This window comes from Pseudochaenichthys georgianus, chromosome 10 (assembly GCF_902827115.2).
Source record: "Pseudochaenichthys georgianus chromosome 10, fPseGeo1.2, whole genome shotgun sequence".
In the NCBI taxonomy this organism is placed as follows: domain Eukaryota; kingdom Metazoa; phylum Chordata; class Actinopteri; order Perciformes; family Channichthyidae; genus Pseudochaenichthys; species Pseudochaenichthys georgianus.
This window is the reverse complement of record NC_047512.1, coordinates 5,052,651-5,075,974: the sequence shown is the minus strand read 5'-3', so window position 1 is coordinate 5,075,974 and position 23,324 is coordinate 5,052,651. Positions and strand designations below refer to the sequence as shown.

At 40.5% G+C, this 23,324-nt stretch overlaps 1 pseudogene; it reads left to right on the top strand.

The window, feature by feature from the left end:
* The first annotated feature begins 1,343 nt into the window (after positions 1-1,343).
* The window catches only part of LOC117453972 (E3 ubiquitin/ISG15 ligase TRIM25-like), a 50,538-nt pseudogene continuing 28,557 nt past the window's right edge, over positions 1,344-23,324 (top strand).

Genomic DNA, 23,324 nt, shown 5'->3' with positions numbered 1-23,324 from the left:
TAGATAATTTGGCACAGGGTTTAAACTTCCTGAACAACTGCATCTTAAAAAGTAAGGGAAACAAGCTGAGAAAATGTTAGCTACACTCCAAACAGAGTGCAGGGAAAAACATAGATTTGTATGGGAACACTGGTTTATTCAGTGTTTTACCGGATTTAATCAGAGGAGAAGAGGATACATCTTATATATACATGTGTGTTATATGCATGATAATAATAGGAGAAGATGAATGGCAAAGACAACAAGGAAAAAGATGGATTCCTAAACAAAACGCAGAGTCATTTTAACTGTGCAGGATATGAGCACCCTCACCACTAATGGAGGCATTAACAACGTTTACCATGTCGGCTGATTTACCCTTCATGTAGATGTGAAGACCTGATTGGAACAGGCAGGGTAATAATGGCATACGTGTTTTACATGAAGTGCAATGAGGCAGTAAACTGCTTTGGGTTTGTCTCTCTGCTGCAGAGACAACACATTTCTAATGATCACTCTGTGTTCGCTTCCTTCTCTGCCAGAACAAATGCTCCCACACAGATTATCACATATTAAAATGTGCAACAAGCTCTTTTTATGCTTCTTCTTCTGTCATGTTGTCAGGGACATAATGAGCAAATTCTTCTTCTGACTCTCAAGCTGCTCTCCTGCTGCATGCTACTTAAATACAAATCCCAGTTTAATATAACCCGGGTTTTATTATCTTGAAACATGCCAATTTACTGCAATACAGTGCACAGTTCCCATGCCTAATGAGGATTATAAGCATGCTATCTTGTACTTTGTAATTAGGAATAGATAATTGTTACAAATGCCTCTGAGAAAATGCCACAAATTATTGAATATATGAGAAAATGATTAAACCACGGTTAAAGTATTTTATGGCAGTTTAGTGGGACAACCGCCTGATGTCAGTCATCAGATTGTCCCCAAGAACAGCAGTTTAGTTTAATAACTTCCTGTTGCAAGTCAGCTGATTTTAATTTTTTTAATCACAAAACAACACTGAACACACATTGAAGAAGATTCAGAGCAATAAGCAGACATGGAGAAAACCTGTGGACGTGTTTTACAAATGAAACACAAGGAGCAGGTTCAAACTTAGAGAAAACTAAGTTTGGAAACTTGTAAAAACACTAAAAGACTGTCAGCTGAATGTCGAATGTGCATGTTGTAAAAGGGAAGTGAACCCATCCTGCCTCTAACATCAACTGACTCCTCATTCACTGCAGGAAGTGAACAAGAGCAGATGTAGCAGGGATTTGTTGTCCTTCGGAGCTTAAAGACCATCTGTTCAGAGATAGAACAAGTATTTGACATTCACAAACACACTAAGAGAGGAAATGGCGCAACAAGAAATAATCAGCTGTTCGATCTGTCCGGATCTACTGAAGGAACCGGTGGCTATTCCCTGTGGACACAACTACTGCATGAACTGTATTCAACGCCACTGGGATGAGAATCTAATCTACAGCTGCCCTGTGTGTAGACAGGCCTTTGCACCAAGGCCTGTCCTGGTGAAAAACACTATGCTAGCAGACTTAGTGGAGGAGCTGAAGGAGACTGGTTCTGCTGATCTCTGCCATGCTGGAGCTGAAGATGTGATTTCTGCACTGGGAGAAAACTGAGAGCCTTGAAGTCCTGTCTGCAGTGTGCGGCCTCTTACTGTGAGAAACACCTCCAGCCTCATTATGAATGTCCTGCCTTTAAGAAGCACACGCTGGTGGAGCCCTCCAAGAAGCTCCTGGTGAACATCTGCTCCCGTCACAACAGGGTCGGCTCTAGAACAAATCAAATGGGGGGGCAATCATTTACCAAGGGGGGGCACACGCTGCCGTCAACAACCAACACACAAACACCAACGCAACTTCAATTTAAAAAACATGCTGTAAAGTCTATTGTCTTCCGCACACATTGCAGGGTGTAGTGCTATTGTATAGCGCACCTATGACCTGTGCATACATGCACGGTTGTGGCACGACCACCAACACAGAAACATATGAACATAGGCCACCATGTAAAAAGTGTGCAAATGTATTTAGTATCCTATCCATGTGAACATGTTTTAGGTGGGGGTGGACCTCCTCTAGGGCGGTCTGGGGGCATGCTCCCCCGGGAAGATTATTTTTAAAATATTGAAGCTAAAAGCATCAATCTGGTGCACTTTGAGAGCTAAAGGAAGAGATCTATGGATAGCCTATCTCTCAGCATCCATATGAAACAGAACTGTACACAGATTTACTTTTTCTTTATGGATATTTTACTAATCACTCCCCTTTTAAACTGTATTCTTGTGTTACTGTCCTATAGTATTTCATACCCGTTTTTCATTTATTCTATTATTCTTTAATAACTATATGATCATATAAAGGTGTTCCTCGCAAATACTTGTTTACATAAATGGTGACCAAACCGTTTGAGACCCACTGAGATAACTTACACTAAAGTGAACTATCTAAACACTGAGAGAGTCCTTTCCTCACTGTGCTGAGGTTATAGGATCCTCTCAGTCTGACAGGAGAGGACTCTCCTCCACCTTGGTGTATAAACAGCTCTTTATATTCGTTAGCATAGCTAGCTAACCAGATGCTAACACCAACATTCCACGTTACCGCTCGCGCACTCACAAAATGCGCTCGTGCCACAAACACACACACACACACACACACACACACACACACACACACACACACACACACACACACACACACACACACACACACACACACACACACACACACACACACACACACACACACACACACACACACACACACACACACAGAGCCGAGCTTGAATGAAACACAGAGACCCATGTACTTATACTGTATATCATATTATCTTCGATGGCTTTACTGTATAATCAGTGTAACAGATGAACAGAACGCCACCGGCTTTCATCTAAACACACAGCCACGTAATGATAACAAAACAAAGGTCGGGGGTCATTGGTCAAACAACACACCAATCAGAGACCAATCTGTGTTTCATATTTGTATTATTTATTTCTGATGTATTTCACACAAAAACCCTTTAGTGGAAACGTTTTCACTTATATGATTAAAAAAAAAACGGCAAATTGGCAAGGCTTGCCCGCTCTGCGTTGGGGGGGGGGCACAGTGACTCATTTGGGGGGGGGCATGGCCCGCGAATGACCCCCCATGACGCCAACCCTGCGTCACCACGAGGTGAAGAAGCTGTTCTGCCGCACTGATCAGCAGAGTATCTGTTATCTCTGCACTCAGGGTGAACACAAAGGTCACGACACGGTGTCAGCTGCAGCAGAGAGAACTGAGAGGCAGAGACAGATGAAGGGGAGTCGACAGAACATCCAGCAGGGAATCCAGGACAGAGAGAAGGAGGTGAAGCTGCTTCAGCAGGAAGCAAAGGCCATCAATGGCTCTGCTGATAAAGCAGTGGATGAGAGTAAGAAGAAGTTCACCGAGCTGAAGCAGCGGGTCAGATCCCAGCAGAAGAGAGAAGTGAGTCGAAATAAATACTTGAATGTATAAATAAATAAATAAAAGTCGAAAATAAAACAGAACACACGTTATTATATGTCTTTAATATATTTCTACATTTACGGTCACTTACATTTATTTATGTATGTATTTCTGTGTCCGTATGCTAATGAGGTGGGCGGTCCTAACCTCAGTCTGAAGCATGATTGGTTACAGGAGTGTGATCATTTCTGACAGATGGGGTTTAGCAGAAGTGGCATGATTTTGTTCTCAGGAGGAGAATTTGAGAGAGTATTACCCAAAAAGTGCACCGTATAAGTACTTCATTTTATTGTTGGTAGCAGTCAAACTAGCACTGACTCCAACAGTGTCCGTTTCATTAAGAATGGTAACAATTATTTGTATCGCTCTGAAAAAGAAAGCAGAAAAAACATGCATTATTTGACTCTTGTAGCGTCAGAGCCGCTTCTCAGCGATTACCGTAAAGGCGCGATAAATCGTGCACTCAAAAAAGAAGAGCTGCTGATTTGACCAAGCCAACGCGAGAGATGGCTGAGGTGACCGCAGCAACGAACGTGTGCTTCAATAACATTTGGGGGCAAGTCCTCTATACATCGTTCCACACGAAACTGGACATAGTCTTTTGGTTCTCCATTCTCTAAATGGTCCGCTAATGATCTCCAATGGCTCTTAAACCAATAACCATAAATAAACCTGAATACATTTGAATTGTCATCAATTACAACTGTGGATAAACCATGGATGTATAAAGATAAGGGCTAAACAGTAATGCTCCTCCTGCATTGGAATCAGCGCTGTCAGCCAGGCGTCAGAAGTAGAGCCCAATCTGCCAGAAATGATCACACTCCTGTCCTGTAACCAATCATGCTTCAGACTGAGGTTAGGACCGCCCACTTCATTAGCATATGGACACAGAAATACATAAATGAAAGTGTAAAGTATATTTAGAAATATATTAAAGATATATTAATAACGTGTGTTATTTGCGACTTTTTTGTTGTCGTGACCGAAAGAACGAGATCGCGGATACAAGCGGTCGAGATGGGTTTTCTCCGCAGGGTGGCTGGTGTCTCCCTTAGGGATGAGGTGAGAAGTTCGGTCATCAGGGAGGGACTCGGAGTTGAGCCGCTCCTCCTTCACGTCGAAAGGAGCCAGTTGAGGTGGTTCGGGCACCTAAGGATGCCACCTGGGCGCCTCCCTAGGGAGGTGTTCAGGAAGAGACCAAGGGGTAGACCTAGGACCAGGTGGAGGGATTATATCTCTTCGCTGGCCTGGGAGCGCCTTGGACCCCCCAGTCAGAGCTGGTTGATGTCGCCAAGGAAAAGAAAGTTTGGGGCTCTCTGCTGGAACTGCTACCCCCGCGACCCGACCACGGATAAGCGGGAGAAGATGGATGGATTTTCGACTTTTATTTATTTATACATTCATGTATTGATTTCCATATTTATTTATGCATTTATTCTTTTATTTCTGTATTTATTTTCTCATTTATTTATTTCTGTATTTATTTTCTCATTTATTTATTCCTGTATTTATTTATTCCTGTATTTCTTCATACATTTATTTACACATTTATTTTGCTATACTTATGTCATGTTCTGTCCTCCATAATCATATGTATAAACAGTAAGCCTATATTCCTGCTATTACAACATTTTTGACATTTTTAACCCTCCTATTGTCTTGGTTTCCCCCCTTACTTTGGAGTTCGCCGTCAAATTTGACCGGTCTTGTTTTAACTGCTATTACATGAACACAAAAACCATTCATCATCACCAAATTTCATTTAACACCCTTTCAAACTGTACATATTGTATCAGACTAGTGTACATGAAGAACTGCAGTAAATATACAAAGAATAGACACTGAACAAGTATTGCTTGTGCCATGTGTGATCTATGTGGGGGGAGGGGCACATAAGGGGGGAAAACACATCTAGTGTTTGTGTGTGTGTGTGTGTGTGTGTGTGTGTGTGTGTGTGTGTGTGCGTGTGTGTTTTATCTGATCCGGATGGTTACTAATTCCTTTTCTTTATGGCGGTCATCTACTAAATCATGACTAAATCATCCAAAATTCAATGAAAGTGGTGATCAGCAATTGTATATGTTCAAATATCTGCTGTGAAGGATATCATAAAGCCTGAATGCAATCAAATGTAAAACAAAAAATTTATGATTGATGAAAGCAGTACATCGGTCAGATTTGACCCGAAGACAACAGGAGGGCTAAAGAACTTTTTAATAATTCAGAATTGTGTATATTGTTTATATTTGATATACTATTTTTCATTTTCATTTTATTTTTAATTGTTGACTATTTTCCTCTTTTTAAGTATTTGTTTTTTAATGTTGAGCACACTGGTCCTGTAACAAAATAATTTCCCAATTTGGGATTAATAAATATATTATATAATCTAACCTTTATCCAATGTTGACATTTCGGTTCTGCAAATAGATGCAAATAGGCACATATTTAGTCAAATAATCCCTCATTTGCATATTCAAACACAGCATTACAGAAAACGTGTAATACAAAAAAGAATTGTTTTAATGTTAGTAATCAACTAGGAAAGTTTCATGATGATATCTAAAAGTTAAAGATTTTACCCTATTCCCTTGTAGTGTTTTTAAGAGGCACTGATCCGAAAATCCACCTCCATGTGCAGCGTTCTCTCAGCTTGCATCTCTCTGCTCACACGGTATAATAATAGTTCACATTTGGTGAGAATTACACGGAGAGCCTCAGAAGGAAGCTGACTGTGGCTGTGAGTACAGAAACCTCTTGCCAGCACAAGACAGTCGGTGTTAGTTTTAAAGCGTTGGTTTAAAAGTTGTAATCGTAAGCATATGCACGGCAATCTGTTGTGTTATTTATTGGTGCGCTAATCACCGAGCACACCAACATTTTCTCTCCCTTTGCCCGTCTACGAGGCACTCGCATGAATCTGGAAGGATTTCACAAGTAATACTTCATAGGCTAATCTCACTCCATGACTCTAATTAACGCATCATTAAAAGCATAATTCAGATAATTATAATTTCTCACTTTTTAAATGAGGAGATGGGGAAGGGTGTCTGAGGAGCCAATTTAGTGAGTGAAACAGATTCTGAGGCGAGCGGGTGGGTGGAGAGAGAGGCAGGAAACAAACAGCGGCACACAAAAACACGGCAGCCGTTAACGTTTGTGTGAGGGGAAGTGAGACATGTTCAATCACATCAAAACACGTGACCTGGATATATGCCCACCTGAGGAAAACACAAGACGCACAAGCAGGGTTCATCGCGGAGGTCCGTAACGGGTAGTTTTGATGGGAATTTGAGGTCAAAATTGAACAGAATTAGTCATTTTGACTCTGCTTGATATTTTGTTAGGCATTTAGAGGTTATATTTACCTTGTGTAGCCCCCCGCCTACACTACACGTAACCTGGATATATGCCCACCTGAGGAAAAGCAAGGTTTATTCTGGAGAGGCCGGGTATTGTGATGTCAAAATTGTACAGAATTAGGCATTTTTGACGGTATTTTTATCTTGTGTGGCCCCGGCCCTTTTCACACTTCATGTTCAATCGCAATTGTCTTAGTTCTTTCGGTTTTGCACTAATAGAGTTGTAGACTGGTGGTGTTTCTCAATCGGGAGTAAAGCTACTCCAGAGCCACTATTTCAAGCATGCTACGTCATCGAGTGCCGCCGAAGTACTGTTCCAATGTCCAGCATACTTGGAATTCTACCGAGCCCGGCGTATTTCGTTTGGAGACATTTCGAGGCTGCACATGTGTAGACTGTGCGGTCTTAAAATCACCACAATTTCCCCAAATCTGTGGCAGGGCCTCTCATATGACGCACTCCTGCACACTTGCTCGCCTGTTCCACTCTTCGTTTTCCGAATGCCAGGAAGTATTCTTGCCTCGCTTCTGAAGCAAGACGCTCGGAAGACATGTGCTACCAAGCAACCGTACTCGCGATTGAGAAACACCCTGTCCACTACCCGATCTGCCGCCCTGCCCTATCTGCAGTGCGCATGTGCGAGATGGTCCGCCATATTTGACAACTACATACGGCAACCCAAGGACACTTGACACAGTGGCTTTTGGCAAAGCACACAAAGAAAACTCGAGAGAGATGAGTTATTGTTACTACAACGTGACTTCACTATTATTTAGAAATGGATTTAACTTCTGTTAGACAGCTATCATACTGAATAAATATTTACTGTGAATGTATGCAAACATGTATGGCATATGGCTGTCTAACAGAAGTTAAATCCATTTCTTACTTATTCTGACCATGTACTTAACCCCAAATAAAAGAACCCAATAAAAAGAGTTGTTAAATAATAGTGAAGTCACGTTGTATAACTCATCTCTCTCGAGTTTTCTTTGTGAGCTTTGCCAAAAGCCACTGTGTCAAGTGTCCTACTCGGGTTGCCGTACGGAGTTGTCCAATATGGCGGACCATCTCGCACATGCGCACTGCAGATCGGGCAGGGGGACGGATCGGGTAGTGACAGAGACAATGGGATCATTTGCGTGTACATCACCCTCTGTTAGTGACTGGCAGGTTGACTTGTGAAAATATCCTGAAATCTCAAATGAGAACATTTTCAATACATGTGTAGTGTCTGTTGTTGTAGATGAGGAATTAGGAATAATAATATCTTCACAACACGTGACCTGGATTTATGCCCACCTGAGGACTTGACGTCTAATTTGAGATCAACATTGCACAGAATTAGGCATTTTGACGGTATTCGTTACCTTGTGTAGCCCCGCCCCTTTTCCCACTTCCTGTTCAAACTCAATTGTCTGTTTTCTTCCGGTTTAGTCCTAGCTTTGGGATCACTTACCTATACATTGTTTAATGGCATCAGGAGGTGCTGCTTTCTGGCAAATGTCCAAATCAATTATCTCGCTGTTACACACACACACACACACACACACACACACACACACAGACACACACACACACACACACACACACACACACACACACACACACACACACACACACACACACACACACACACACACACACACACACACACACACACACACACACACACACACACACACACCTCAGCTCTTTCATCAGAGGTGTGAACGAGGTAAGCATCCCTCGCTCCAATATTTCACGAAGTGTTTGTACAGTTTCAATTCATGAGCACTTTAAAAAATAAATAGATTTCTCAATATAAATATTTAAAACATATCTTCCTTTTCCTTTTATGTTATTCATATAATCATGTTGGAGTTTGTCTTCCTCAAAGCTAAAGCCAGTAAAGATAGTTTGAGTTCTGCACAGTGTGAGCATTGTTCCTCATTGTGTGTTCGGGATTGTTTGAGCGTTCTCACCTGGAGGAGAGGTGTCAGCTCCGCCACAGGTGTAGAGATTCACCGTCGACCTTCGCCTAAACATCCGAGGAACTGCACAAACACAAACACCAACGCCCACACACGTACACACACACATGTACACACACACACGTATACACACACACCGCTACCTGAAGTCTGCAGGAAAAAAGATGGAAGAATTTCACACGAAAGGTGTTTTTTCACCCATTGTTTAGTTTAATTACAGATTTTTTATTAGAACATCTGAATGTCGAATCCCCTTGGAGCACTCAGGGATGGCTGTGTGAGTCATTGTAGTCATTCTGCATCTTTAAAGTCGTTTTTTGTCAATTAATTTTATTGATTTTGTGACTTTTATGGTGATTAAGTGTCTCTTTTCAGTCATGTTGTGTGTCTTATACACATTTCTTGACCATTTTATGTCTTTGAATTCACTTTCCATGTCATTGCGGTCATTTCCTTCTCTTTGTAGTCATTTCCTTCTCTTTGTAGTCATTTCCTTCTCTTTGTAGTTAATGTGTGTCTCTTTGTGGTCATTAAGCGTCTTATTGTAGTCATGTTGTGTCTCTTTGTAATAGATGTAGATGGAATAGATGTATTCACAAAACACTAGGTCAATGATTTATTTTTTGTATTTTGGAATATAACTTGAGGCACTAAGTCATTCATTTAAGAAAGTATCTCATTATAGTGAACATCTGGGCCTACAATTAGAACATTTGATGAAAAGCTTTCCTTCTAGCTGTACTACACCGTTTTCCTCACAGTATGTAACGCTCACATTTGTCTGCTGATTTCCTCCAGTAGCTGAAGTGTTTCTGCGTTTGGCTGCCGAAGGCCTGGAGTTGCAGATGGCCGGTCCGAAAATGTATTTCCACACAAGATGTTTGGACCGAATCCCGCTCGCCAACGGCCGGCTGCAAACACAATGACGAACGTCCAGTCAGTCTTCTTCTTCCTCTTCTTCCTTCTCTTCTGCACAAAGCTCGACACTTCACCCTCCACCTGCTGCAGGAGCCTGAGACGTTCATCTGTCTCCGAATATCTCCACTAAAAATAGATCAGAAATATCTGTTTGTCAAGGAATTTAAGTGATGAATCAGAGCGTTTAAGATGTCAATTTAGCAGAGAAGCAAATAATGGTAAAGAGACACAAAAAAGGCTACACAATAACTACACAAAGACATACAATTATTACAATAAAAAAACACAAAAGGACTACTAAAGCACTAATTGTCTACAAAATTAACCGAAATACACACAATATGACCAAAAAAGACATCAAAGAACTACAAAAAGACACACAATGACTACAGAAACACACACAATAACTAAAAAGACACAAAATGACTTCAGTGACAAAAAATACACACAAAATGACGAAAAGAGAAATAATCAACAGACCCAAGACGCAGAAGGTTTCCCAAAGACACAAAATGACTATAAAAATACAAAAAACACACAAAATTAACAAAAACAGAAAAGAAAAAAAATGAAAGACACAATTATTAAAGAATAAACACAAACAACATCAAAGCTACAAGAAAACGAAAAAAACGAATCATGAAAGGTTTGTTTCCTTTTACATCTACCATACACCCTGTTGTTAATATCTCTGAAATCAAGCATCCTTCATTATTCTGCCTTTAATCCGGACACAAGAAGAGTAGGTGTCTCTTTGTTTCTGCACTGATTTGTTTTACATTTTGGACGGGCACATGTCCATTGTTCTGCTGTGTTTTGAGGGATGGTTGTGGCTCCCCTCCTCTCGTGGTGGGAGTGAGAGGCCTGACCCAAACAGACGGCGGCGCCTAGAGCCCGGCTTCCTCCCAGATGATGTGCTCGGACGTGGGCTGAAGGATGGAGTTTGGACTCTGACAATCAATCTGACGTCGCAGCGTGGGCGTTGCTCCGGATGTGGGCTTTCCGCACAGAGAGAGGGCGCTGATCAGATTCATGGAGGATCTGGGATGAGATGTCGTCTTGCACGTGCTTTGCTTTGTAAACTTTGATTCAAGATTCAAGGCTTTAACCCGTTGTCATTTGTACAAAGCTACAGTTATGACGATGAACATCTTAGGTCACAGGCTGCTCCAGCAGTGCAACACAATAAAACAGATAATAGTGCAAGTAAATAGAATACAATCAAATATATTAGAAATAGTGCAAACAGAGGAACGTTTGGTCTGTAATTGTATTTATTCTATGAAACTGTTGTTTGGTGTCAATCAGAGATTAAATGACTAAGAAGAGACACATACAAAATGACCACAATGAGATACAAAATGTACTATAGTGACACACAAACTGACAGAAAATAACCACAGAAAGACACAGAATGACTTAAAAAAGATACTACATTAGTACTAAAAGAGACAAAAAGACACAAAATGACCACAGAATGACTCCTTAAAGACAAACAAAATTACCACAAAAAGACACAAATAACTACTAAAAGTTGGAACAATTACTACAAAAAAGACCCAAAATTACTACAGAGACACAAAACGATTGACCAAATGACAATAAAGTGATGATAAACAAATGTAAATATAACATATAAATGACTTATTTGAGTGTTATGGCGCATTTCCACTACAGCGCGGTTTAAGCGTGCCGTGCCCGGCCCGTTTTTGGTTGCGTTTCCACTAGGTGTAGTTCCGGCTAGCGGGTACTTTTTCACAGATTTTCTGGCCCTCCAAAATCGAGGTTCTTTCCGGGCTGAGTCGGGCTGAGTATGCTAAACTAGTGAGAGAATCGCTGGCAACTACAACAAAATGAACATATTTGACCGTGATTTAATTGTAATACATGTTTCAAAATGATGCCGAAGTAACAACATACTGATACCGGATAGTAAAAACCATGAAGTAATGCTTTGACAAGTCTGCAGCCAGACGGCAGGCGAACAACCTTTTAAAATGCGTGTTTTCTGAATGGAGATCGGCTAAGCTAACGCAGTGTATGCTCCGACCGTCCACACTCACAACAACGGCCTACAGACATAAATAAAGCAGCGACTGCATTCGCCATGACACAGGCGGTCTGTGGCTTGTACTTGTTTAACTTCTGTCTAGTTTCTGAACAGATATGAGGAGCTGTGAGCTCTGAGGGCTAACCGCTAACGGCTGATGTTGGTTATGTGTTTCGCATTGAAGATGACGTCACGGCTCCGCCTACACTGCGTTACTATAGTTACTACCCCAGTTCCTAAACTGTAATGGAAACGCAGCATAAAGCGAGCCAGGCCTAACCAAGCCATACCGTACTAAGCCGAGCGAGTCCCTGCAGTGGAAAAGCGCCATAGATACTGCAGTAAAGCATAGTTGGCACTGAGAGAAGTGCCTCCATTAGTTCTTCATGAGCAGTGTTGGGACTAACGCGTTACTGTAACGCCGTTATTTTTGGCAGTAACTAGTACTCTAACGCATTACTTTTTAAATGCAGTAACTCAGTTACCGTTACTACATGGTGCGTTACTCCGTTACTGCGTTAGTTTTTTTATATAGTCAACAGCCAGGCGAACAGAGATGAGAACTGTACTTAAGTACTTGAGTAAATCTACTTAGATACTCCTGTGTCACATGCGGAGACGGGCTGTGGGCGTGTTTGTGTTGACTGTCAAGACTGTCATGGCGGCGGCGGAGCTCAAGTCTAGTTTCTCCACCTGGAGATATTCTCACTATTTCACTTTTGTCGAGCACAAAGAAAAGAAGGTTTTAGTTAAATGTAAGTTGTGTCCTGGCGGGTCAAAGAGCCTATCTACTGCCCAAACCAGTCATTCACATCTCTTAAAACATCTGCAGAAACAACATGCTGGGACGAAGCTAGTAGCTAAGACCACAGAGACTCAGCCGACGCCACTCCACCTCCACCTGCACCTAAGCAGCAGCGGCTGGATTTTAACCAAGGGACTGCTAGCCAGGGGAAAGTCGATGAAGCCATTGCACGGTATGTTGTAGAACACATGCAGGCTATTGCTACAGTGGAGTCACGCGCTTTCAGGGAGCTAGTTAGCATGATAGCATGTCCGGGCGGCACGCGGCATATGGGACGGAAAACTTTTTCCAACTACCTGGAGAAAGAATATACAAACATGTAAAGCCAGCTAATATCGATGCTATCCAGATTGCATATAATGCATGTCAAGTTGATCAACAGATTGTATTATTCTCCAATGCAATAACAGTACTGAAATGAAGGCTATAAGGGCATTAATATAATGGGAGCCCTTTTTTAAGTAACTAAAACGTTACTTTTCACAGTAACGCATTACTTTTTGGTGTAAGTAATCAGTAAAGTAACTGAGTTACTTTTGAAATGAAGTAACTAGTAATGGTAATTAGTTACTGGTTTTCAGTAACTAGCACAACACTGTTCATGAGTAATAATGAACATATGGAGGATATGAAATAAACCTCACCAAAGGGAAGGTTGCGTAGGAGTTTGTTTTGAAGTCTAACATGACCAACCCACAACATAAAGACATTTTAATTGTTTAAAAAAAGTGCCAACTGAATTAATCTTTAAACATGCAACCTGACGGCATGTTGAATATCTTAGCATCTGTTTGCATCATCACCTGATCTGAAATCTCCCCTGCTGTGTGGTTGTGTCCTGGTTAACCAGTCTCTGATGAACATCTCGTATAAACAAAGACTTCAGTTTACAGTAACTGACACCAAACTGCAATTATAGATCCTCCTCGGCAGATTTACTGCTGTCAGAGCGAGGAAACCGCAAACAGAAAGATCTCTATCTCGCAGATTGTCAGATGATTCATGGAGAAGAGCTGCAGGGACTTGAAGCGGTGCAAACAAAAACATGAAAAGTGGATTTTTAAAATAGAAAAAGGTTGAATAAACAGCATTGTTGGCACGTGTTTGCTTGATTACCCGTAGAGCAAGCCTGCATGCATTTTCACATGTTTTAAATTAGTGATTGTAATTACTACTTTCTCTAAGTTGAAGGAGATAATAAATCAATAAAGTTACATTCACCCGGATACCCACAATTCCTTGAGGCCATGACATTTAAAGTGACACACACCCAACCCAGCGCCATATAGACTGAGAGTTACGTCATCTCCGTTCACTCCAATGGACCACTTTTTTACAGCAATGGCGGATCGTGGAGCCTCTCAATCGTTCCCCGGAAGTTAGCGCCAAGGCTAGCAGAGCTGTAGAGTTGCAGCATAATTCTTTCACACACATGGACGTCACGAGCTACCCACAATGCAACGCGCAACATATATATATATATATATATAAATACGCCATTTTCCTGGAGGTGCAAATATCCTGGAGGTGCTAATATAAACAGCTAGCTAACGTAGCCAGGCAGAGCGCACTAGGTTATTTTTCTGAATTAACAACCGAAGAAATCGCTGCATGTCTTCGGATTACATCTCTGGACTTGAGGGGCGTGCTTTAGGTCGTTACCAGCGTGAACTAGAGCTGTGTGGGTTGTCGGATTGCCCTTACAGACAGATGTAGATGTATGGAAAAACGACAGTGGCCTTCGTCGATTTTGGCTGCATCTACGTCTATCTTCTGGAAACACCAGGTCAATACCCCACTTGTCACAATAATATTATCATGCCATTGCATATATGTGGTATTTTAGAGTTGACTAGATTGATTAAGGCAATAGACTATGATATTCTGCTTGCACCTCGCGTGAAATGGCGGATACCGGAAATACGGTGTCGCCCTCGGCCCAATACCCGTATGTGTGTGTGAAAGAATAGACCATTCGTGACAGACTTTTAAAGGTAAGAAGAAGTTTAAAGATTTATATTGCGGATATTATCAGTACATCTGATTCTAATGAACATGTGTATTAAAGGATGTCAGTGGATTATCCCTAAATTAGTAGATTTAGGGAACGTTTACAGATAACAGATTAAGCTAGCATACCGAAGCAAGTTAGCAACACACGTTGAACAGCCTTTTAATTGTAAATTCCGTTCTCTTAATGTCATTTGGTCAAACATGTCGAATTAGAGAAGAGGGGCTTCTGAACGGGATTGTATGCGGGGGTGGAGGGAGTTAAATATTAGATAAATATAACTTTGGTGCGTGTAAGAGTGAGTGTTTTTAGCAGAGCCATATTGTGTCCTTGTGATTCTGTTGATTATTACCCGTCTGTATAATGTTGCAGCTCAGCTGATTTTGGATTGATGGCAAAGGGAGAGGGACTTAAGTGAGAGTGAAAACACAAGGTAAGTTTAATACTACTGTTTTATATAAGTAAACACCTTATCTCCCCAAGGCAATAGGTGTGCTATATAGGTGTGTATAACCCTTTCTCCCATCTGTTACTCCCTCTTTCAGCACAAGAACCAGAGGGGGGTTCAGTGGAGCCTGAATACCTGCACTGAGACCCTCGCCCTGCACCCTGAGTCTCAACTCTGTGTTTTTCAAGCCTTTCCCTGTTTTTTTGTATTAAACAAAACATTAAGCTTTCCCAATGGTGTGGTTTTCGTTTTGTGAAAAAGTGCAAATGCAGTGTTTGTATATAAATCACATATTTTGTTGCTGTTGGTCGTGAAATTGCTCCTGCTTCCTCCGCTCTGTGTCAGTGGGGAAGCCGTACATTCGTACTCCTTTCTCTGAGTGATTTGAGCATCCCCAGGCAGCACAGCAAACCATGGTGGTGACTAGGAGGCAGCACAGCAAACCATGGTGGCGACTAGGAGGCAGCACAGCAAACCATGGTGGCGACTAGGAGGCAGCACAGCAAACCATGGTGGCGACTAGGAGGCAGCACAGCAAACCAGGACAACACGGAGGAAAAGGCACAGACAAACTGCATGATATGCTATTCAATATTTATTGAATTCCATGTATTTGCAATGGATGTTCCTAAAACAACACATTTATCATCATCATCATCATCATCATCATCATCATCATCATCATATGCTGCTGCTGCTAGTCCTTTGATAGTCACCTGTCGGTCTCCTGTCCTTTCTGAAAGCCATAAAGATGACATTAGTCATTTAGATAACTTGTGTCCTCAGTTACCAGGGGATTACTGAAACTACCATGAATTTAAGAAAATGGTAGAAATGAATCCAATCTGAATTGTAAAGCATTACTTTAGATCCCCTCCCTCTAAATGTATCAATAAACATTAGAAAGTGATGCTCCTGACTACCATACAAGTTTAAGAAGATAATATTGGTTTGAAAGAATTCAGAGCTATAAATAAACAGCAACAGGCTCTTTAACAAGGCACTGTTAGTAACATGTAAACTAGTTGTTCACACTAATCCTAATATTATCACTTAATATTAGCACAACATATTGATGTAAATACATACACATATTGATTTGTTGTATAAATATTGCAAATCAAAACCTTTATTCACTAATGATTACCAAAAATCGTAGTTCTATCTCCTGTTATCAATGCATTCACATTGCCCGCCATGAACTTCCGGGGAACGATCCTCGTCGTCTACATGAACCACGTGACGATAACCGTTTTTGGACTTCCGTTGTCGTAACTCTTCTATCTATATGGCGCTGACCCAACCCAACAAACACGTATCATGTAAGGTATACGGAGCTTATTCAGCATTTTCCATCTTATGCCATTATTTACTAAAGTGCTTATATGTTTTTTGGGGGGGTGAAAATATTACAACTTTTAAACAAAATATTTCCAACATTTCTTCTCAAAGTATTAACTTTTTGAATTTTTTATTCTTCAACTTTTTCTCCCCATATATAATGACTTTTTTTTTAAAATCCAAATATAACAACCTTTCGAAATTTTCTCCATAAAAATATTATTTAAAGGTGGGGTAGGTAATTTTGGAGAAACCAGCTCGAATGCGCTAGAATTTGAAAATACACAACCGGAAAAAATCTGCCCCTCCTCCAACACACATGACCAATGAGGGCACGAGATCAGTGTGTGCCCAGATGGAAGGCTGACGATGATTGGTCGTGCTTTTTACAGCACCACGGCTTCCACTGATGAAATGTTTGTATGTATTTATTGTCAAAGCATTTAATGTATTCATTGCTATCGGGACGTTAAGAGCATTCGATGGAATATAACAAAAAGTGTTTCTGAAATAAATTACATACCTTTAAAAGTATTTGCTTTACAAATATAACTACTTTTGCTGACGCTAAAAAATATTTTCACAAATACCAATACTTTTTTTCTTAATTTCTTTCACGAGCAGAGATTCTATTTTGATTTTAAAAAGTGTCTTTTTCGCCAAAATCTTAAAAAATAGTTTTTATTTCAATATTGCAGCTTATTACTGAAAATATAACACTTTTTCTCACCAAATGTGAATATTTTACTCCAAGTGTAACACATATTTTACCCAGTTTTTCCTCCAAATAAAATATCTTCATTTTTTCCCCAAATACCAAGACTTTTTCTCGTGAAACATTTCACCAACAAACATTCTTTTTTTTTAATTTAATGACTATTTTTTTGTAGTTTATTAAAACTTATTTTCTCATGATATAACAACCTTTCTTCTACAAATATTCCCGCAAAAAAATTCTAAGTTTTTTCTAAAGATATAACGACTTTTCTTTCGACTTTTCTTTCTCGTGAATAATGTCTCTCAGTTGGAGCTTCTTGACTCCTTTGTTTTGGTGCTTTGGTCGCAGGCCTTCCAGAGAGAGAGAGTCGGAGAGAAAAGCAAAATGAGCGTTTAGCCGCTGGTGTGAATTGCCTGTCGCACCAGACAGATTTCATGATCCCATAATGGCTCGAGCTCGCTTTTCTCAGTGCAAATTCTCGGCGGCGCTTGTGTCGGCTGCACATGCTCCGGCGGCCTAATGAGGCGGCATTAGCCAGCGGAGACGCAGTAATTAGAGCCAACGTCAGCGGCGAGGACAGATGGCACGCTAAGACAAGCCTCTCCACTTCACCTCTGCTGTGTGTGTGTGTGTGTGTGTGTGTGTGTGTGTGTGTGTGTGTGTGTGTGTGTGTGTGTGTGTGTGTGTGTGTGTGTGTGTGTGTGTGTGTGTGTGTGTGTGTGTGTGTGTGTGTGTGTGTGTGTCATTACAGAAAAGAGAGGGAAGGCAGAAATGTGTCAGAAGAGAGAGAGAGACTGAGAAGAATTAAAAATGTGTTGGAAGAAGAGAGTAAGAATAAGACAGGCGTCGTATACTTATGCTGTTTAACCTGTGCAATACTCACACCACTTATTACACCGTAGATTATGAACAAAAATCTATTTTCCGGCATTGATATAATTTACTATATTTATACATTACTATTTATTGTAATATACATATTTGAAGGTTGAATTTTTGTTTTGCACAATGTACTTCTACGCTGGCTGGCAGGCATTGCAACGGCTCAAAACACTTCCATTGAGAGAAATGCACAGACGTTTAAAAAATGATGCAAAATATGAAAACTCAAATGTGCCAAAACACATGCAAACAAAGAAACATTTTTCCCAACCTGACGAAACAAGCGTAGCGTTTACAGAAAATGCTAAACCCAACAATACAAACAAAAAAGGTGGAAGAATATAAAAACACAATGGAAACGGGGACACTAAAAAGTGACGCACGCAACTGGGACTGGAGCCCTTATTTACGTTGAGGGATTATAAAGTTTTGTAGTTCTTTGATGTCACTGTACTCCTAAAATGTCCGTTTTGTCAGCTGTCTTTAACAATATGATCAGATGTTTCCATCCATCAATCTTCTCCCGCTTCTCCGTGGTCGGGTCGCGGGGGTAGCAGTTCCAGCAGAGAGCCCCAAACTTTCCTTTCCCTGGCGACATCAAGCAGCTCTGACTGGGGGGTCCCAAGGCGCTCCCAGGCCAGCGAAGAGATATAATCCCTCCACCTGGTCCTAGGTCTACCCCTCGGTCTCCTCCCAGCTGGACGTGCCTGGCACACCTCCCGGGAGGCGCCCATGTGGCATCCTAAGGTGCCCAATGTTTCCTTCTCATGTTATTGCAAATCTGCTGTAAGCTAAATAGCTAACGTAGCTAACCAGTGAATCAGTAATCAAGACTCGTTGTTCTCTATCCTAACGCCAACAAGCTTTACTGAACAGATAACACACACCAATCTGTGAAGAGTGATAATGTGAGAAAGCACTTTCAGATTCAACACGAGTGGATGGAAATTATTTAAAAAGGCGATTGTGAAGTGCATCTGTGTGTTAGTAACGTTAGCTTGATATACCATCAGCTTGTCCCTTTCTAAAGTGACAAAGAAAGAGCCAAATACTGGAAATTGAATACAACAATATGAGAAATGAACTAGAATATTGAAACAGGAACATCGCGAACCGTTTAGGGACAACATAACTAGCCCAAAACAACGTTAGCTTAAAATCACGTTAGCTTGTTGCTAGCATTGTGTAAGTAAATGTGAAAAGGAATGTGCACTACAGGAAATGGGTAACACGTAGTGATTAAGAATTTGAAACAATGAAGACCGGAAGTCATATTTTAGGGACAGAAAATGCAGATGGTGGCAAGAAAAAAGGACAATGAGCATTCGGTTTTATATTTTTCCACTTTAAATGTCACATATTGCTGCTTATTCCTGCGTTTTACTTGTTCTGTTTTATTCTGTATTCCATGTTATGTATTGAATATATTGCCTGTTGGAGGAGCATGAGAAAAAGAGGGAGGAAGGAACAATGGGGATACATACAACGAAAATGTGATATGATGGAAGAGCAAATGTGGGAATTGATTGGAGAAAAAAGAAAAAGGGATGTGAGAAATGAATAAGGAGATTGAAACACAAAAAGCACGAGACGTTTGGGCACGAAAAAGAGACATTGAAGAAATAAAGGAGGCAAAATGTGTCGATAATGAAAAGGAAAGAGGAAGCGTCGGAGAGAGACGCAGGGTGAGAGTGTGGAGGAAGAACGATAAAAATAGAAAGAGAGGTGAGGAAAGAGAGGAAGAGGAGGACATGGCATAAATAGACAAAGAAGAGAATAATCGAATGAGAGGCGTAAATGAAGAGAATATGTTGACAAATATAAAGTGAAGACAGGAATGACGAGAACCAAAGAGACACATATGTCATTGTCGTGTCTACAACATGTCTCATTTATCGCCGTTTAACAGCTAAACACCTGTCCGTCATAGCAGCGTTCCACGAGCTCGATTTGAAACCAGAACAACGACAACAAATTGCATTCATCTACGGAAAAATACTAATATTTTGGAGAATAGATTGTAATATTAAGAGAATAAAAGTAGTATGTAAACACAGAACTTAAGAAATGTACATAATTAACATAAGATAAGATAATCAATACAGCTTGTACTTTCCTTTGGCTCACTGCCGTTAGCATTCGTTAGCTTAGCCACATTTTACACACAACAATTGAGGTACATTTCATAATTTCTTGAATGAAGTCAAGTTTGACGACTAACAACTCATAAGGACCTTAAGCCGTGTGTTAAAAGCTTTTATTGTTTTCATTTGTTAAAAACCTAGAGGGATACATCGACTAAATGATGGTTGACTGTTTCTAACGCTATCATTAAGCAATTAGATTATCGTACAATAATTTAGTGTACAGATATTTACAGATATTTAACAACAGATGCATTTGTACACACCTGTTAGATTAATGAAACGATACATTAGCTAGCGGTTTACTTTACATCTCAACGGCTAACAGAAGAACACAGTTTGTATCCTAAACCTACTGTACATAGAAGCTTTGGTCTATTTACTTAAACAGAAATACTTGAAATCAAATAGAGGAATGCCAAATACACAGAATCTAGTACTTAAGAAAATGTACATAATTAACACAAGATAAGATAAACAATAAAGCTTACGTTCTTTTGGCTCACTGCTGTTAGCATTAGTTAGCTTAGCCAAACAACATTTGAGGCACATGTCATCATTTTGTTAATGAAAGCAACCGTGGCCACTAACAACTCAAAAGGACCATAACCCGCGTGTTTTCACAAGTTTCACAGCAAGCTTTTAATGTTTCATTTGTTAAGAGGTACACGAGCCTATGGTTCCTGGCGTTCATTAAGCAATTCAATGATGGCACAATAATTTAAACACAACAAAATGTACAGATATTTACACAGATTATAACAGATGAAACAGCTCATGATTTTAACACACCTGTTAGATTAAAAAACTATAAAATAGCTTACTGTTCTTCAACAGCTTTTACGTCTCAACAGAAAACAGTTTGTATACTGAACCCAGATAGGACATTTGGCCTATTTACTTACACAGAAATACATATTCAATAGGAGATGTCTAATTGAATAGGAGATGTCTTTAAGAATGCTAAATACGGTATGAATAATAACGATTATGCTAAATATATATAAATATGCCGATGTGCAAGTTAAATGACTTGCAGTCCACCACTGTCTGGGACCTGCCACCTTTAGCTAAACTAATTATTTACTATTACATTAAAATGCTGCTCTCCCTTAGCTTAATTAAATGCCATATACATGTAGACACCATTTAACCTCATCCCCGTCATCCTCTCCCCCTGAACATCCTCTAATATGCGGAGTTAACACGGTATAATAAAGTGTTATCATCAGGTGTTGTTGACGTATATAATTGGCCGGTGCACAGATTCCTCGTTAGCGGTGATTATGAGATCAGTGCGCGGTGTTACATCTCTACCTGTCCCCCTCCCCCCCCCCCCCTCTGACACTGTGGTTTTGACTGTACATAATTATCATTGTCACTATTTTCCAATGTGTTGTTGATGGTAATTTATCGTTCATGTAATCAAATATTGCCATGCATTTTGCCCGGTGGCACATTTAGTGTTAATTAGGCTTCAGGAAAAGAGTGTGGATGTTAAAAAGAGAGAAATGTGAAAAAGTTGTTGACTGCCAATCAACTTCTCACTTTCAGAGGGAGATAGTACGATGGTGGCAAACGACTGCAGATCTGCAGCCAAGCGGAGCATGTTTTCTATCATTAGCAAGTTTTTTTTTAGGAGGGAGGGATATTAATATGATTTGTCATCTCAACTTATGAACATATGAATCAGTGTTTACTAATGAACACGAAGCGTGGACATCTTCATGTTTACTTAGCATATTCCTCTGACTGTTCTGCACATTTCACCGCTATGTAAAACTGCAGAGATTTCTCTTTTAAATTCAGATATACTGCACATTTTTCGTGACCAGCAATTCTCTTTTGTGTATTTATATATAAACGTTATCGCACAAACATATATTTTCTACTTTAAAGTGATCTATACTATTTCCATTTGTTTCTCCTGTAATCAACCAGTAATCACGTTTACAGGGTGCAGCTCATTCATAAATATAATACATAATAAAGAAATTAAAGTATTAGGATTGAAAATATAACATGTATGTCTAAAATAAAATATAAAATAGTGAAAAAGTTAAAATATAATTATCAAAAATATAACAATTATGTATAAAATAAATTATATTAGATGTAAATTAATGAAAAGCTTAATGTATTAGGATATTTATATATAAAACAGAAATGTAGTCCTTTGATGACACCACTGCTGCTCCATTTTGTTCACCTGCTAGTCTCTTATTGTGCCAGTTTCTCAATGTCGAGGAAGGCTGCTCCAGAGCCACTATTTCAAGCATACTACGTCATCGAGTGCCGCCGAAGGACTGTTCCAATGTCCATCATACTTGGAATTCTACCGAGGCCGGCGTACTTCGTGGCGAGAAATTTCGAGGCTGCACATGTGTAGACTCCGCGGTCTTAAAATCCCCACAATGCTTTGCGCACGGACCAATTTCCAAATCTTTGGCGGAAATCGCGCTCCATGTAAGGCGGGGCCTCGCATATGACGCACACCCGTTAGCCTGTTAGCCCGTTAGCCTGTTAGCCTGTTAGCATGTTAGCCTGTTAGCCCGTTAGCCTGTTAGCCTGTTAGCCTGTTCCACCATTCTTCGTTTTCCGAGGCTAGGAAGGATTCTTGCCTCGCTTCTGAAGCAAGTGACTCGAAGGTACATGTGCTACCAAGCAAGCGTCCTCGACATTGAGAAACACCAGTCAGTGAGTTTATCAGGGCTTTGATTTTGAAAAACAGCTGAACCTGAACCAAAGAGGAAGTGTGCTACAACAAGGGGGCTCTCCACCGATTCAAGATATCTGTGACAGACGACCCCTTTGGGAATTGAACCAGTGACCAAATTAGGTGTTAATGCCTTGCTGCCACCTCAGCTGCTGACGACAGCAGTTTGAAACACACACGTAAACACAAAAAACACACATTATTACACACTGGTGATATGTGCAAAAACACTCAACACAAATCAGCTAGTGAATGTGCACACACGCACAAATATACATCCTGTAACACACACCCATCTGTCACGTCGACCACCAACACCTCCAGGGTACTTCCTTTCTTTCACCTGCAACACACACACACACACACACGCACAGCACGCACGCACGCATGCACGCACGCACACACACACACACACACACACACACACACACACACACACACACACACACA